The sequence below is a fragment of the Oreochromis aureus genome, linkage group 16, assembly GCF_013358895.1.
Source record: "Oreochromis aureus strain Israel breed Guangdong linkage group 16, ZZ_aureus, whole genome shotgun sequence".
Taxonomy (NCBI): Eukaryota; Metazoa; Chordata; class Actinopteri; order Cichliformes; family Cichlidae; genus Oreochromis; species Oreochromis aureus.
Window position 1 is genome coordinate 13,431,452 of NC_052957.1, and position 17,322 is coordinate 13,448,773.

A 17,322-nucleotide genomic window follows, 5' to 3' on the forward strand; every position below is an offset into this window, starting at 1 on the left:
AAGCTGAGGTTGATGTGTGGCTCATTCATTTGGGGCAGTGATTGGGAATGAGGTCAGTGGCTTCTTTTCTTCTGCTGATATTCTGCTTATATTAAAATGAGGGGTGGGAATTGCAGATTAATTCGGGATACAAAAGTATTGCTATACATTATCTACCATAACAGTGTTATTACTGTCAGTTTGACCAGCAATAGTTTTTAGCTTATCAGCCACACTTTCTCTTTACTGCATGTCTTAAACAGGTGATTGGTCTTCCTTCACACTTTGTCTCATGCACCACTGAGGACTACTACTACTACTAGAGAGAAGTGAGTACTGCTAATATTATAATTTGTATATTATTAGTTGACTTACTGTTGGTGAAAAGACAGACCACAGAAGTACAATGTGACTTAATGACACAAAATAATACTTGTGTGCAGTTATGATTTAGGTTTTTGCTTTTTCACAGGTAGGACGGCTGGCCCAACTCTTCTTCCTGTTGTAAACTGTCATGGTTTAATATCAACAAAAAGCAATGAAAAATGGAAAAATAATGAACATGAATGTCAATTTACCTTGGAATGCCAGTCAGTTATTAACTAAAAACATTATTTTATTGGAGTCTCCATTATAATCACAGTAATGGACTACTGATTACATCACAAAACAATCACTGGTGATATATCACACTATCTCTGTAAGTGAGGAAGAAAGCATACCCATAATAAGGCAAAATGCAGAAATTATTTATTTAATTTCCACACATGTCTTTATATGTGAATGCATTTTCAGAATTTCTACTTAAAAGATTTACATTCAATTAATTAACTCTCTGATTTGCTGTCCTACAGTCTCTCAGAACAAATAGTGTTAGTTTTGGTGCAGTTTTCCTTTTCCTGTTCACTAAATGAGGAGCACTATTCTGTGATTGGTGAGAACAAATCTCCTTACAGAACCAGGATATTTTAAGAAAAGTAATGACACCATAAATATAATTGTATTGAAGGAGGAAATAATTTTATAAACTACTGTATCAGTATTTTGTCCTAACCTTAAAAATAGTCAAACTGAAACTGAACAGATTTGTATGTCCTAAAAAACATGAATTGGTTTGCCCAAATTTGGATATATAATATCATAGTCTAATGACCATTAATATTACTTAGCATTCGACAGAAGGTTGATGGATGTGTTTTGCTCATAGCAGCTCATATTGAATACACACATGGATAATGAAGTCCTCCTTTTAAGATATTTTCAGCATCCTAATGTCAATGACAGACTGTTCCTTGAATCAAGAAGTAGGTTATGGGTTCAGAGACCTAACAAACTTCACAGGTCTCCCAAGAGTGTTAACATTTTAGTCTGCAGTGTTGGCCTGTAAGCAGAGGCATGGCCACTGGAGATAGGGGTGACAAATGTGTAGGCTACCATTGGAGGAAAATTGCACAAACACATCAGGGCAAACAGAGGGCAAAAGGCTGTGATATTCCTGTGTTCTGCTGAAACGCCGGGGCAGTGACCTATATGAATTGGATATGCAGCTTTCCAAAGCTTTGCAAAAACTTCTTTTGGTTTAGGTGCACAAGTAAAAGGAGAAAAATATTCTTTTGTTTTATTAAAGAAATGTTTGTACACAGTGCTAATCACAAAAAAAAAACAAAACAATGAGGAGTCTCTCTTTTCTCTGTTTGGCAGTCTCCAAATCCTGTCTCGGAAAATTCTTCAAATTTCTGTGAAATAAGAAAAACATCAATATTTATTATTTACTTTTGTTACCAGTAATCACACACATTTACATATAGAAAATATTGGTTTGAAAAAAAAAACTTTGAAAACTAAAACTTTGATTTTGGAGATCTGGGCACAAAACAGTACTTTTAGTGTTCAGGTTTTTAAATTTACTCATGTGAAGAGAATTCATCAAAGAAAAAAGTAATAAAGAAAAGATGGATTTTTTTTCAACCTCAGCTAAAGATTACCTCTTCAAAAGATCCTCTGAGAATAATTTATCTCCATCAGGAATGTGAAGGTCTTTCTCATTTGAACAACAAACACAGACAAAAACTGAATGCATCACACAGTAACTCTAAAACTTGGAATTTAGTATTCTTGTCCCCTGTTGTCTTGCATTTAGCCTGTCCATATTTCGTTTTAATGGATTTTAAATAATTCCTGATTTGAGGAAAATAAAGCTGTCAGTGTCATCACAGCTTTTAGTTAGATACATTAGCTTAGGAGGCTTTGATAGTTGAGATGAAGGTAAATACACAAACAGGTGTGACTTGATTTCTTGGCATTAAACTGACATGTTGTTCAGCAGCAGTCAATAACAGCTCCATCTGATTGTTTAGGGATTTCTTGAACAATTTGCTGATTGATTAGTGTAATGCTACAGGGCAAACAGTGGTTTAAGACCTCTATCAAGGGATTGAGACCATGCATTGAACTTGCAATCTCTTTACCTTTGATAAGATAAGATAAGATAAGATAAGATAAGATAAGATAACCTTTATTAGTCCCACACATGGGAAATTTGTTTTGTCACAGCAGGAAGTGGACAGTGCAAAAGTTATATAGCAAAATTAGAATACAATAAGAATAGAATAGAATAGAAATAAGAATACTGTACACAACTGTAAAGAATAGAATAAAATAAAATACTATATACAGTAGAATAAATAGAATAAAATATGCAATAGGATAAAAATAGAATGCAAATGCTTTATACAACTGAGAAAGGGTTGCTTTAAAAACAGGGACTCGGTAGCCAATCCCTTGCAGTTGATTGCCATTTTCAAAACATTTTTGGTGCTGATTGGTCAGGCTGCTATTACTTTGCAATTGAATGGGGTCAAACTGAAATAACATGCTGTCTGTGATAATAGTGTGAAATTCAAAAATCTACACAGACATTCACATAAAACATAAATTGACATTAATTAGTCACATTCAAAGTCCATTCAGAACCTTATTGGTTTGACACAGAAATTCCTTAACAAATAGTGACATAGTTGCTGCAGGATGACGATGTAACTGTAAAATGACATAGGTGCTCCACAACCTCACTTTTATATAGGAATACAACTAGTATACAGAATACAGCTAGTTGGCAACCAGTATAATCAAGTCCTTTATTCAAAGAGCTGTTTCACAGACAGATTGCACTCATTGCCACAGATTGACTCAGACTGACTGCAAGATTTTGGTAAACTGTATTTATAAATTAGACACATTTAGCTTCACCAGTCTGTCTGAGAGCGATTGCAGTCAGGTTGAGTTGCACAACGATTGTTAGCTGGCCTGGAGCACCACCCTACTGACCTACTGCTGGACTTGAAATTGCATAGCCCATTAGAATTCTCTGTCTTAAGGCTGCATAATGTATTTGTAGCAATAGGTAAGGGGTAGGTAAGACAAGAAGGGTATATTAAAATTATCTTTTATACTAACAATATAACTTTGATATAATCAAGAGAAATAACAATTTTAACATAAACCACTGACACACTCCGGGGCCTGATCAGCCCTGGCAGGGCCTCCTTGGATGAGGGTGTCTAGTGGTAATGGCAGAAACACCCGATGAATCCAAGGTCCACTACTGACGATGTGTCCCAAATTTTAATAATTTAGATCAGATCTCTAATCCCTATACCTAACCAAGGAAAAATGGCAGATTAGCTTGGGTAAAAGAACGAAAGTTGAGGCACACAACGATGTGTGCCGCTGGTAAAGTTTGTGGGCTGCTTTTCCTCATAACAGCCATCCCCCAAGATTTTCTCCATTAAAAGCAATGCACTGTCAGGGATTGTAACATCTAGTCCTTTTACTGAATCAGAATTAGATTGATTTTTGATCAGCAGCTGCTGTATCTGAAGCACACTATGTAAATTTACTTTGTTTTTTTTTTCTCTCATGAATTCCACATATAGTTAAAGTATATGCACAAGGGCTTTGTACTATCCTCTCGTAACAATGCTGGATTTGAGTTTACATTCATGATGCAATTTTCATGGACCTAAAAAAGCATTTTCAATGTGCATCACTGGAAAAAGAATTATTCTAAAATAGGGAATACATTTTTACTTGCAAACCCTGTGAAAATAATCTGTTTTCAGAATTAGATCAGTTCAATCTAGAAAAAAAAGTAAAATCTGATTATTTTATTTTTACCCCAAGTTTTGTATGTTCAACAGAGCCTCTGCTGTCACAGCCAGCAGAACTCTTAGAACTGAATGTAGACATTTTGACTATGCATGTTGTATAGGGAAATATGTTGATAGTGCAGCCTTGCAGGGTTTTAAAGACTCTGATAAAAAACAATCCCCGAACATCTATGCATATTTCAAATTATGTCAAAAAAATCCCTTTTTGAATCACAAATTAACTAAAAAGCACCATCCATGGCACATCAAAAGAGACCAGATCTACATAATTGATTCTCACATATGACATGAACACACTTTCCCCTCTCCTTGCATTTGATACGCAAGTATAACTCAAAAAATTAATGTATATATTTTTTTATTCTTGCACTGATTTCAGATTTACATTACAGTTTAAGATCAGAAATTTTAAAAGCGAATACAGAAATATCATCTTTTATTTTTGCATTAATTTGTCATCATGCTGTGCAACTAATAGGTACAGTTTTTAATTATTTATTTATTTATTTGTACAAAATGTATAATTTTTGCTACATAATAAAAGTCACATAACAGCATTAGACTTTTAAATCCTCCTCAAAAAAAGGACATGAATGGCAACAATTTCATCCTAAGCTCCCTCTCATTAGTGTTTTAATCAGAACATGATAATGAAGGAAGTAGAGAAAGGAAATGACAGGGTGCAGCAAGTCATGAAGATAATTTAGTGAGCCTCCAAACAGCAGCATTGCCCTGCAAAGTCTAAAACAAATTTATGGGACAAAAAAGGTAATAGGCTTAGATTAACAGACTTGAACTAACACAGCTCAACCTTATGGCAGCATCCCATTCAGTGATTCTAGTCAGCAACCAGCTCTGACAAGCAAAAGTAACATTAGGAACTAAAAATAATAAATACAGCAATACCGTATTAGTATGTAGGGCCTTAGTATAGTAAATTTTGCTTCAGGTGCTCCACATAATTTCTGGGTTGGTTACCATATGTCAGCTAAAGGAAGCTCTAGAGAGCTAGAATAGTAATTTACACCTTTAATACTTACTGATTTGGATAATCAGCAACAGATGATCTCTCTAGAGGTTCACACATGATGCTATGAGATGAAAACATCTGCATTTTTCATCCCTTTTCAGCGTTCTTTTCAGATTCTTTTAGGATAACACACATGCACACACATAATTCATAAATCTGCATTACTTAAAAGTTTCTTGATTGTGCATGTTATTATACAAAATTTTAAGACTGAATTGAGAATTTTGACCAGCTTCACACTCGGTATTTTCTTCATCAAAATATGTATGCCTGCAATTGTCTGGGAATAATGTATGCATGAGGTTCTTTGGTAGGACCAGAATACAAAATAAAAGAATACTTGGAACACAAAGGTCTTCAGTGAAAATCACAGTGGGATGGAGCAGTTGCAGGCACACAGTGATGAGACTTCTAATAAGGGCTGTATTACATCAGCTCTGCTCTTTGTGCAGAGATATTGCATGATAAGTCAAAGTGGCTTTGACACAAAATAAACAAGGTGATTTTCTCTGACACTGTTTTCTTCTCTGTATGAGAAATCAGCCCCGACTGCACTGAAACAAAATTACTTTAATATATTTAAAGACATTCAATTCATAAGGTGATGTACAATGATGGGGTATTTTTCATGTAGACTGCTAAGGTGTATGAGGCTCACACCTGTCAATTACCAGTATGTACCTCTAATCTTAGAATAGAATAGAATAGAATAGAATATCACTTAATTGTCATTGTACATTTACATGTGGATGCTTCACACCAATTGTGCTGGAATAACATATAAATAGTAGACAGCAGGAATAAATAGCAAACAGGAGAAATGTATACAATCAAGAGGGATATATACAAAACAAGAGAAATATATACAAAAATACGCTGTATATGGTTTAATTCATCTAGTAGCTACATGGCCACATGCATTATTTTCCAGTGACTGAAAGACAGACAAGACAAGTTTCTCAGCATTTTGAGACTTTTGAATACAATAGATTTTCATTTCATTTCAGGCTAAGCCTTGGCCTTGTTCCCTTTGGCAAAGGTTAGACAGCCTCTGTGATGAGGAATCACATTTTATCAAGGCAGTCTTATCATGCCTTATGCCTGACTCATGCTTGTTACAAAGATTGTTGCACACAGTCCACTTGCTACACCAAACCCAGCCGGAGTGTTAGGTCAACTGTCCAGCCAGAAGGAATTGTACATGATTGGAGACGAGCCCTGTTTGAACTGATTTCCAATAGATTATGATATGCATTAAGGTAAGAGGTCACACACTGGTTTACTGATGATTATTAAAAAGATGCATAGACAAAATTTCACAAATAGCATGTTTGCACTTTGGAAGGTTTTCTACAATCCACTGGTTTTCACAGATTCATCCCAGAAAAAGAAGATGCAGGATGAGGGCAGTCAGCTGGAAATGATGCAGCAGTGCATGTTCCTTAAACACTTAAACCCACATCAACCTGGCATCAGATGTGAGCACTTTATATGAAATATATAAAAAGTACTGTGGTATGCTATCACATGATAATGCTATTGCAGTGGTTGGTGTTGTCGTTAGGGGATTTAGTCTTTTGAAACACTCAATAACTCTTTGCTGAATTGGATTGACTCAGAATTTTAATACTCTTACATACAGTGCAGACAGCCTTCAGGGCTTGCAGTTTTCCTAATCTATGTGCATGTTTTCTTTAGAAGCGGATGTTAAATGAGACAGCCAAGATCCAGCAAACAATTTGGTAATATTTGACTTAATTTAAAAATGTATATAAACCTTTTTTTAGTAAAGTTGCATTTTTTGTTTTCAAAGAACTCAAAAAAATAGAGTAGAGCCATAGTAACTACTGATTTGATTATGTTTTTCAAGCATAAAAAATAAGTTTCCAATGCTTTAGAAATAAACCCGTTTCATCTGTATGATTGTATATATTATTTTCTTATACATTACAGCAAACTTGTGTGGTTCGTATGGTTTGTACCTCCTGCAGTGATGTGTAGCATGTAATTATAACTTAGGACTGGTATAAAGAAGGCTTTGTGCAGCATCTATTCATAGCTGGGCAGTCCTGCTGACAGAATTGCAGGAGTGTGATTGGCATCTATTCATTTCCTCGGAACCAGGAATAGGCGAAATCAGAGTCAATCATTGACCCTTTCAGACAGATACCAAGGACTGAATGATGCAGAGGATTAGCACTCTCATGCCATTGCCTTGTTTACTTCATCATCTCTTCATCTTTAAGCCAGAAAATGACTGCATAAATTTCATAAAACCATTATTAAGAGCATACAATGTTCTCCCCCAAAAGTAACCCCTTCTCATGCAAAAAGCTTTCATTACCTGTTCAGTCTCTTGACAAAAATCCAATCAGGAATGGACCATAATTTATTCACATGTGGAGAAAGAATACACTTCAACTATATAAAGACATCTCATTATTTTACTACACATACACAAGAAGGACAAAGCCCTGCATTAGCAGGTTACAAACAGGGATTGCATGTAGAGCTTGATTGACAGAAAAGTATGGATATTAGAATAATCGTCAAGCAAATACTCATTGGTTTAAAAAGTTGCTATCAGTTGCTAACTGATAGCTGCTCATTCACGATAATGCGAGTATTGAACAAGAACAAAAAGCTAATGGATGAACATGTGCTGTTGTCTATGAAATGTGCTACTGTGTTTGACAGCAAGTATCCTTGTCCTAAGAGACTGTAATTAATTTGATCATTTTCACCTGAAGTTGCATAGTAGTTAAGTGGTTTATTTCTGCAGCTCTAATCTATAAAATAGTAATATAATTTACATTTGTATCAACTCTCTGTATTTTGTAATGTTTTTGTTATTAGGCATTAGGTTTGAGAACAGAGAACTGGCCTCAAGCCAAGTGATAAATGGCTGGTATGCAGGGCAGTCAGTTTTAATAGATGACTGTTGGCTGTTTAATGACACCTGCAAACTACCTGCTTTAAAATAGAAAAGTGTACAGGTAGTTTGGCACAGCTATAGCCATTTTATTCTTTCTTGTAAACATTTCAAATCAGAATACAGCCATAGCTGCGTGTAGTGCATATTACATTTTCTTACATATTTCTGAGTGGCCTGCCATGTCAGAGCAAAAGTAAATTAAACTGTCTTTGTTTTCCTTTATATATCTGCTACAGACATTTGCTCAGCAGCCACTTCGTCCTGCTAGTACTGTATTCGACCCTTCAGAACTGGCTTAATTCTTTGTGGCATAGATTCAACAAGATGCTGGAAACATTCCTCTGAGATTTTGATACATATTGACAAGATAGCATCACACACTTGCTACAGATTTATTGGCTGCGCATCCATTATGTGAAACTCCTCCTGTGTTATTGGATTGAGATCTGGTGACTGTGGAGCACAATGAACTCATTGTCTTCATCAAGAAACCAGTTTAAATTGATCACGGTATGTTATCATGGAGCAGCCATCTTAATTTTACGGTGGCCCTGAAGTGCAAACCACAAAAACAAATCACAAAACGCACAACAAATTGAAAAGCGCAAAAACAAATTGAAAAGCGCAAAAAACAAATTCACTAAACGCATAAAAACAAATTGAAAACGCAAAACAAATTGAAAAGCGCAACAACAAATTGAAAAGCGCAAAACAAATTGAAAAGCGCAAAACAAATTGAAAAGCGCAACAACAAATTCACTAAACGCATAAAACAAATTGAAAAGCGCCAAAACAAATTGAAAAGCGCAAAAACAAATTGAAAAGCGCAACAACAAATTCACTAAGCGCAACAACAAATTCACTAAACGCAAAAAACAAATTGAAAAGCGCCAAAACAAATTGAAAAGCGCAAAAACAAATTGAAAAGCGCAACAACAAATTCACTAAGCGCAACAACAAATTCACTAAACGCAAAAACAAATTGAAAAGCGCAAAACAAATTGAAAAAGCAAAAACAAATTGAAAAGCGCAACAACAAATTCACTAAGCGCAACAACAAATTCACTAAACGCAAAAACAAATTGAAAAGCGCAAAACAAATTGAAAAGCGCAAAAACAAATTCACTAAACGCAACAACAAATTGAAAAGCGCAAAAAACAAAAGAAGAATCACAAAAACAAATTGAGAAGCACAATTACATTAAGAAAACCGGAAAGGGTAGGTACCAGTCGGCAACAGGAGACATCACTGATTGGATGTCCGCGCTGTTCATCTTTGGAACGGAAGTTACTCTGCCTGTAGCGCATTATTTTCAAACATGAACATTAGCGGTGACCCAAACATAGCTGTCACTATTCGAGAATATTTTGATTCAGGACATACATACGAGGTGATACTGGATATGCTCAAGTGTAATCATGACATTTCAATTAGTATGCGTACACTGAAAACACATTTAAAAGAATCTGGACTGTACAGACGAGGCAACTATTCTCCACTTCCTGAGGTGAGGCGTGCCATTTTGTCCGAGCTTCGAGGACCAGGACAATTGTTTGGATATCGGACCATGTGGCAAGTTCTCAAACAAAAACACAAGCTGCGTGTCAAGCGTGATGTAGTTATGAGGCTGTTGAGACAACTAAATCCTCAAGGAATCGCTTTGAGAACTCGAAGGAGGTTCACAAGACGCACGTATCACTCCATGGGGCCCAATTACATATGGCATGTAGATGGCTATGATAAACTGAAACCCTGTCAGGATGTATAGATGGCTTTTCAAGAAGACTGATGTGGCTTTGTGTGGAGCAACAAACAACAACCCGGTGTTATAGCGCACAATTATATAAACTGTGTAAAGAGTCTCGGTGTGATACCAATGAGAGTACGAACAGACTTCGGGACTGAGAATGGGACTATGGCAGCAATACAGTGTACCCTCCGTCACGCACACGGACTATTATGCTGGATCGTCAAGCCACAGTTACGGATCATCTACTGGGAATCAGCGCATCGAGTCATGGTGGTCTTATTTCAGAAGAGGAAGGTGGGTACATTTGTGTCTGGTAGGTGTAAGCTACAGTGAAAGCTGATCAGATTGTTGTTTTTTACATGCATTTAAGAAAATAGAGTAGCGTCCTGCTGGACGTGTTGAAAAGTTGGATGAGATAGACGTTAACAGCCGTTACTTTATTGCAGGAACTCAAAATGGTCACTGTCAGCTGTTGTGCCGAAATGAGCATGCTTGCCTAGATTTAACGACGCCAATACAAAATGAAAACTCAGACCAAACTCTCCACTCCTCACAATCAACACACAGAACAGAGTGAAAAGAATACAGCATTTTTAACAAGAACATTACTGCAGGGTCGCTACAATATTTATGGAAAACTAATATGCATTACTTTGTTTGACATCCATTTGTGGCATGTTTTAAATGGGACCAAAATGTAACAAACCCTATAAAATGACCAAGAACAAAGCTAAATTGATTCTTAAATATTAATTATATACCCAGGTCTCAGTTTTGGATGGACTTTTTGGAGACCTAAGAGACTCTGGAAACTTCAATGGAAGCCACTGAACGTAATGCTTGCTGAGATTCTGCTTCACAGGGGTTCTGCAGAAAGACCTGGATGAATGCAAAGACCTCTGGAACAAACACAGGATCCGCCAAGCAGACTTGCATCGTGTCCAGGGGGATTCCAAACAAACTCTATCTCTTGCCTCACAGGTATTTGAGTTCTTAACAAAATTAACCTTTGCATCAAACTAAATGCAAGGTGTTGTTATTGCTTAAGTTGGTTAATATATATTCATAATTTTACACATAAGTATGATAGAGCAGTTTATAACATGTCACCGCATGCGTTGATTTATATAGTTCCATATTGTCAGCAAAAATCCTTCACTGTTCTATTTTCATTTTGCAGATATGGTTCAAGAGACTGTGGATTTGCTGTTGAGGAGAGGGAACTGGATGTGTTTCCCGAGGAGGGGCTACTGGTTGGATTGTGTGGTGATCCAAACATTGAGGAATATTTACAACAGGCTGTACAACAAAACACACTGCAGCAGCCACAAGACTGGGAATCGGCCACAGAACTGTATTTGGCCCTGAAGGACATAGCTGGGTTTTAGATACCAACTGAACTTCAGTTTGTAATGACATTTGTCAGAGTTACTCTGACGAAGACACACACGGTGTCGAAACGTTAGTTTCTTTTCCTTTTTGCACCTAATAAAACCTTTGGACTCGAGTGCTCCAGCCCTTCTGTTTTTCCTTCATTTTTAATGTTAGTAGTGTTTCCTTTCCTCTTGCTAAATTGAATATAATATTGTTCATAATATACAGCAACTGGCATGGAGTTAAATATTAACATTTAACCACAAGGAAACATTTAAAATTTTCTTTAATAAAACCATTTACAAATAGTGTCCAGCATTTCTGTCACTTTTCCAACATACACAATATTCAGAAAAACAACTAAATGTTTAACAATATGGAAGTTGCTTGTCACATAAATGTGTTAAGTAGTATGCCAACGGCAGCTGAACCTAACAGGGTAACTCAGTAACTGTAACTTGATGACCTTGCTGATTTAAGAACATCCAAATCCTGGAGCATTTTGAATTCCAAAGTCCATGTTGGCCTTAAAGATGCTGTATGAGTCACAGATGGTAGCTTCAGAGTATTTGCACAGGTGTTTGCAACTGGAAAAGGCGAAACACTTAAAAACTGGATGCATGGTGGTGGTGTCATTCCTGCCGGTGGAACTGCCGTCAGCCCTGTGGCAAACATCATCAAATCTTCCAGACACACTGCTGTTGCCTTCTCTGAAAGAAGAAAGTAAACACTGTAGTACATTACAGAAAATTTATTTCCTCACCTCTCCTTTCATAAAACTATAAACAAATAAAAATGGTCATTCAAACCTTCACAATCAAGGAGATAATCTGCCCAAAAGCCAAGTGTTAGGACCTCCTTATGCCGCTTGTTGCTTCCTGCTGGGCTGAGATCTGGTCTGAACATGCTCTCCAGTTCTGAAGCAGTCAGGGCCTTGGCAGAGAAGCATAGGAGTGGGGCCAGCACACTGGAATTTTGTTGCAGTGCACTTAAAAATTCAGACTTTCCAGTCCATCTTTAAATCTGCAAAGGATAGACAAATAACTAATAATTGGTTTATAGATATAACTATTGCAGTCTTCTAAATTGTGTTTAAATGTCTTTACCTACTAGATCTTTCATTATAAATTTGGACAGATTTCAAATGCATAGAATCACTCATACACAAAAAACAATTCATAGCGCTCAGAAATTAACTGTGACAGCAAAAAAAGAAGAGCTCATTGGGATTTTAGCATTTAAAAAAAAATAGTGCTTTCACACTGGAATAAACAAGTGTGTCAAACAAGGGATCACCTCTTTTTATAAATAACTGAAAAATTAATCATGTTGCATCACTATGATTATTATGGGTCATTGTGAACAATAAATGTATACAAAATTAGAGTTCTAGTGTCAAAAGGTTAATAGCGTGCGACAGTGGCTCAGGAATTAACTAGTTGTTCATCATCAGATCACCGATGCTACTGAATCAGTTTTTTCATATACATCTGAAGGTCTGAAAATGTCAGTGGCTGCTGTGATGAGCAACTGGCCATCCTGAATTTAAAAGGAGTAATGAGTTTACCGTTGAATGACACTTTGGTTTCTTTCAAGGATGTACCATCTGAGGTACTCCTCCACAAATGCTTGTTTCTCAAAAGGCTTGACGTTTCTGAGGCATCCAGCAGTTTGAAGATTGTGCTGTTTTGCAAAATAAGATTATGCAAAGACTCCTCTGATTCAGCTTTCAGAACCTATAAAAAAAAAAAAAAAAAAAAAAAAAAAGGTTTACTGTAAGAAAACAAAAATATAATTTTCACTACTTTTTACGATTCATTCAAACATTGGATTAAAAAATAATCAATTTGTTATTTCACTTGTGTTGTTGGGAGTTGGAAATCCGTCCTTTCAGATTACAGAATCTACTTTCAAGATATGATCCAACCCGGATAACTTTTATCCCGATTAAATCTTTTAAACTGGCCCCAAGTGTCTTCTAAGTAAACCCATTCCCTGAGCCTAGGTAATTTTCACCTGATGTAAAATTTTGAGATCTCCTCATCTTGCACATCTTCTACAGTGGCGCTGAAACTCTGATTCCCTGTGATGTGGTTGACCAGGTTCTTGGAGAGGAAATGTGGTGCTGGTCCCCATGCACAATGGATACAGCGATCATCTTTCCTGCTAAAAAGTACTCATCTTGCCTGGCAGCTGTTATACAGGGCACATAATTATCATGGTTAATTGCTATTAAATATGCTAATGAAAAAAAAATACGCCAATTTTTATTAAAATTTCCATTGTAATAATTACGGAGAAAACATCCACCTCTTGAATTATATACAAGATAATTGTTTCTGGAGAGGTCCATCAAAGATGGGGCGATTTCGCAGACTGCCCATAAGAAGTGTGAGGAATTCGCCCGGGCCACCTGTATCCAAACCTTCTTCAAAGCTGCCAGCATCATCATTAAACTTGATGAACATGTCGTAGTTGTCAGAGTATGTGCTGTGTCGAAATCCTCTAACAGCTCCATCCCATACAGCTGACCTTGATATATTGAACCTGCTGACCTTCTTGTGGTCAAGTTCCAGTGCCAAATTTGCAATAATTCCATGTGCCTGCAAATTGGTGTGTCTAAAAAAAAGGAACTTTTTTTTTTTTAAAGGTATATATACTTCTCTCATGATTGCATGATGTCTTGTACAGAACAAGATGGCGGTTAATTGATTCAAATGTTTAAATTACTAACACAGGTTCTTCTGGGGCTCAGCAAACAGTGAATCGTTATCTAATTGCAAAGTAAAGGCGGTGGAGATTGTCTGCTGCACTGTTTTACTAATAAAATAGTTTTTACCTGTTGTACTTCATTAGCAAGCACAAGATCCCCAGCACCCTTCCTTAGAGAACAAAGAAAAGCATTTTTTGTTGTGTACTGTGAAAATATTAATTGACACTTTGAAAATATTTAAGCATCTTGATTAACTAACAAACAAGCAATACAAGTATTATGTAGTCCATGTTCCAAAAACCATATACAGAATGAATGACAAAAGTGTATATCTCATTAATACAAAGTGTAGGCAAAAACAGTAAAAGATTACATGTTCTTCAAATATCACTTACTCATATTCTGCCGCTTTCTGTAAAGGACTGCTTTCATGTTGAAGTTCCAATGGCTGAAACAAACAAACAAACACACGCACGCCGAGCACGCACACACACACACAAAATGTATTTCACATATAACTATTAACTGTTTTACTGAACTGAGGCAAATGGTGGTGGCTAAACAACAAGAAAACTCTATAAAAATTTTTAAATTGTACTTACCAGTGTATCAGCAAGATCAAACTCAGAGGGCCTTTTAATAACAATCTCTGGGTCAGAGTCAGACAAGTCTGAGTTTTCTCCAACTACAAAACATGAAAACAAATTAAGTTAAGTTAACTAAATTCATACTAATGTATGAAACTTTATTTGATCATCAATAATAGATTAATACGAAAGGCATAAAGTTAGCATTTAAAACTCATGACTCAGTAGATCCAAAATGGTTGAATTTCATGTTTCCAGGAAGAAACATAACATATACAAGCTAATTTAGGGAGCAATGGTGGCAGAGGAGTTAAAAGCCCCGCCCTGTAATCAAAAGGTTGAAGGTTTGAGCCCTGCTCAGTCTGTCACATTTGTTGTGTCCTTGGGCAAGACACTTCACCCTCCATGCCAGGTGGTGGTAGTGGGAGGGATAGGTGGCATCTGTGTACAGCAGCCTTGCTTCAATCAGTGAGTCCCAGGACAGTTGTGTCCACATTGTAGCTAATCACCAGCAGTGTGTGAATGTGTGTGGGTGAATGACTGGTTTTGTTGTGAAGTGTCTTGGGGGTTGTAGAACCCTAGAAGGTGCTATATCAAATACAGGCCATTCACCATTTTAATGTAGGTATGCTATTGACTTGGGTGCTTTTATGTAATGTTATCATTTCACAATTTCAAAATTAGCATTTGTTGAAACTAAGGAATGTGTGTCAAAATCCAAACAAACATTAGCAGCTTACCATCTTCAAAGTCACTCTTCAAGCAGATGAAAACAGTGATTCTTTGATAAGGCTTGCCAACTTCAGCCTTATAAGCCTCAAGTGTAAATGGTCTTTGTGTTCCAGGGACAGTAATGACCTCAGTGCCATCCGGATACAGAAGAAGGAAAGGTCCATCTTTTAGATCTTTGTTAAAGTCCTTCATTTTTTAACAGCTTGATTGAGCAGACTTGTGGCAGTAGCGTCAGGGTCTGTTGTTAGGAAAATAGTTTTTCCACGGTATGGCTTCAAACCACCCTTTTAATGGTCATCAAGCCGACATTTATCTGTAAGGAAAAAGACATGAACAATGGGCCAAGTAGATACTAATATGACTAAGCAGATCTATTCAAACTTGAATATTTATTAACTGCAAAAGAGGGATCTTCCTGACAACCTAAATGTACAATTACTCACAAACAATTGTTCTTATTCTGGATAGCTTTACTACACTGAACATTTTTACACAACTCCCTAAGGAATAACAAAAGAATGTCATTAGAAAATTAACCTCAACTTGTTTTCAGACAGAGCTAGCCAAACTACCTGAACCTTTCTTTTTTCCTTTTTCTTTAAGCCCTTCCTCCCTTCAGAAAACTTTTGCCTCTCTTCATTTTTTCTTTTTCTGTATTCTAAGAAGGTGCTGAAGGTTGGAGTCGGGCAGTTTGAGGTAGTCTGTGATGCTAAAGGAAACAAAGGAAAAATGTACTACAATGTCACACATTAAAGACATTCATTCATGTGACATTCCATTGTCCACACAACACGCAAATAAGGACAACACTGAATAATCTCACTAGAAAATTTCTACCAAGGAATGACAATGTAACTGATACTATTGACCAATACAATTCTACACCACTAAGTTTTAATGTATAGACACATAATAGTGTTAGTTCCTAAAGTTAACCAAACATAATAAATGAACTAATTTATTATCGTTTCAGTTGTGGAAATGCTCAGAGGACTGTTCCACGAAGCAAGCTAATCCCAAAAGCCAGGCTCACTCTGAAAATCCAGGCTCGATTGCCCCAAATTCGGTTCCAGGAACCAGGCTAACCTGCAGTCTTTCTGCTCATTCATTATGCAATATGCTTGTGGACAAGTCTGGTCCGTGGCACCCTAGCTGCGAGGTTTGTTAACACTAGAACTGCCCTCAGACCTTCACTACTAGAAAGGTCTTGAGCAGTCATTTTGACAGCTGCGTGCATTTTCAAATGAGCCTCGATTTTCTGAGCTCGGTTAGTGGAACAGCCCTCTGGTCTGCTATGGTCTGGAAACAGCTAACGCTAGGCTAATAAATCAATAAATAACAAACATTTTATTATGCTTATTAACTTACTCAATGGGAGTGAAGTGTCTCCGATGCAAGATGCGTGATAAAGCCTCTCGCCACAGCCGCTGCAAAGTTTGGTGACTCCTCAACCAGCTTTTTCCCATAGCTAGGACAAAACATTCCGCCGTTTTTCAAACGAAATGCGCTACAGGCAGAGTAACTTCCGGTTCCAAAGACGAACAGCGCGGACATCCAATCAGTGATGTCTCCTGTTGCCGACTGGTACCTACCCTTTCCGGTTTTCTTAATGTAATTGTGCTTCTCAATTTGTTTTGTGATTCTTCTTTTGTTTTTTGCGCTTTTCAATTTGTTGTTGCGTTTAGTGAATTTGTTTTGCGCTTTTCAATTTGTTTTGCGCTTTTCAATTTGTTTTCAATTTGCGTTTAGTGAATTTGTTTTTGCGCTTTTCAATTTGCGCTTTTTTGCGTTTGCGTGAATTTGCTTTTCAATTTTGCGCTTTTCAATTTGTTGTTGCGCTTTTCAATTTGTTGTGCGTTTTGTGATTTGTTTTTGCGCTTTTCAATTTGTTTTTGCGCTTAGTGAATTTGTTTTTGCGCTTTTCAATTTGTTTTTGCGTTTAGTGAATTTGTTTTTGCGCTTTTCAATTTGTTGTTGCGCTTTTCAATTTGTTGTGCGCTTTTGTGATTTGTTTTTGCGCTTTTCAATTTGTTTTTGCGCTTAGTGAATTTG

The 17,322-nt window shown here is 36.7% G+C and overlaps 1 protein-coding gene and 1 pseudogene across 3 annotated transcripts in view; one reads left to right on the forward strand and one right to left on the reverse strand.

Moving 5' to 3' along the window:
* Positions 1–17,322, forward strand: part of vwc2l (von Willebrand factor C domain containing 2 like) — a 70,355-nt gene that overhangs the window by 5,726 nt on the left and 47,307 nt on the right. For 2 of the 3 annotated variants that reach the window (XR_005608648.1, XR_005608649.1), the window contains 2 exons: positions 243–308; positions 452–698. The exons of the other annotated variant lie outside the window; for it this stretch is intronic. The gene's annotated coding sequence lies outside the window, so the exon portion shown is untranslated. Of the gene's footprint in view, positions 1–242; positions 309–451; positions 699–17,322 lie in introns of those variants that run through there. 3 annotated transcript variants of the gene reach the window in all.
* LOC120433672 lies at positions 11,714–16,898 on the reverse strand (annotated as a pseudogene).